We start from the raw sequence: 1,342 nt of genomic DNA, 5'->3' as shown, positions 1-1,342 counted from the left end.
ATAAATATATATACAAATTTGGATAAACGCGTCCTTTTCTGCCGGAAGAAAGTATAGATTAATATTAGATTTAAAAGGCTCTGAGTTGCAACCAAACACGCCTATAATTTATAGTTTAGCGCCAGACTTCTAGAGGAAGGACTTCTACAGTTACTAGAACTTAGTATATTTCGTTTTAACCAGAAATTAGCTAGAAAATCTAGCTCTAGATAACTATTATATAGATCTAATAGCTTACCTTAGTAAGCTTAAACTATATAACTAGAGTAAGGATTATAGATTCGGTTAAGGCACTAGGGTAGAAATTATTAATTAGACCTATATTATTAAAATATAAACTAAATTAACTAAAAAAGTTATATATATAATAGTAAAGACCTTACTTTAGCCTTGTAAAATAGATAATAATAAAAAATCTCTTTATTGTGGATATGTTAATAGTAATTTAAATTTAGTAAGTATAATAAAACCGCACTTATAAACTGTACCCCGGTACGTAGAATTAATTAGCGGATATTACTAACATTTTTAGTTAAAAGGTTAATTTTATAGTATGGGAACTATAAAGCTTATTAACCTAAGTTTATAAGTGATCTATTACTTTTAGGTCCTAAATTTTTAAACTCTAATTATAATTAACTACTCTATTATATTTTAAGCAGAAGGCTCTATATTAAAGCTTTACAGTTTAAGTATATACTATTTATAACTAATATAATCTTAATTACGAACTATAAAAGCTATATTAAAAGCTTTTAACCTAAAAGCCTCTATATTAAAAGCCTTTAAGTAAGGGCCTATTAAGTATAAACTTAGGTTAAAATTTTCGTTAACGGACCCCTAACAATCTATTTATTGCTTTTAGTTTACCCTATATATAAGGGCAGATCTAAGTAAGCTAAGAAGACGAAGCCTTAGGGAAATAAAGCCCTAGGGAAATAATCCCCTAGGGGAGTAGAGCCCTAGGGAAGTAAAGCCTTAGGGGAATAATCTCTTAGGGGAATAAAGCCCTAGGGGAATAGAACTATAAGGGAGTAGAACCGTAAGCGCTTTTATAAATAGGCAAATTGCTAAGATTTATTTTTATTTTTAGCTTTTTAGCTTTTAATTAATTAGTATACGTCGCTAAGCCTTACTAGCTTACGCTTTAATAAGTTGCCCTACGCCGTTTTATATAAGTTATATTTAAGGCTACTACCTAAACTTAGAGAGAAAGAAAGAGGGGGATTAAGTAGGCTCTAAAAATTAAGTATTTAATTTTAGGTGTAAATAAAGGGCTATTTTTAGCTTTTAAGAGGGTCCTAATTTTAGATGTTTTAAGAGCCTAAAATTAGGTCCTCTA

The sequence above is a fragment of the Cenococcum geophilum genome (assembly GCF_001692895.1).
Source record: "Cenococcum geophilum 1.58 unplaced genomic scaffold K441scaffold_56, whole genome shotgun sequence".
In the NCBI taxonomy this organism is placed as follows: Eukaryota; Fungi; Ascomycota; class Dothideomycetes; order Gloniales; family Gloniaceae; genus Cenococcum; species Cenococcum geophilum.
The sequence above is the reverse complement of the archived record's forward strand: the minus strand, read 5'-3'. Positions refer to the sequence as shown.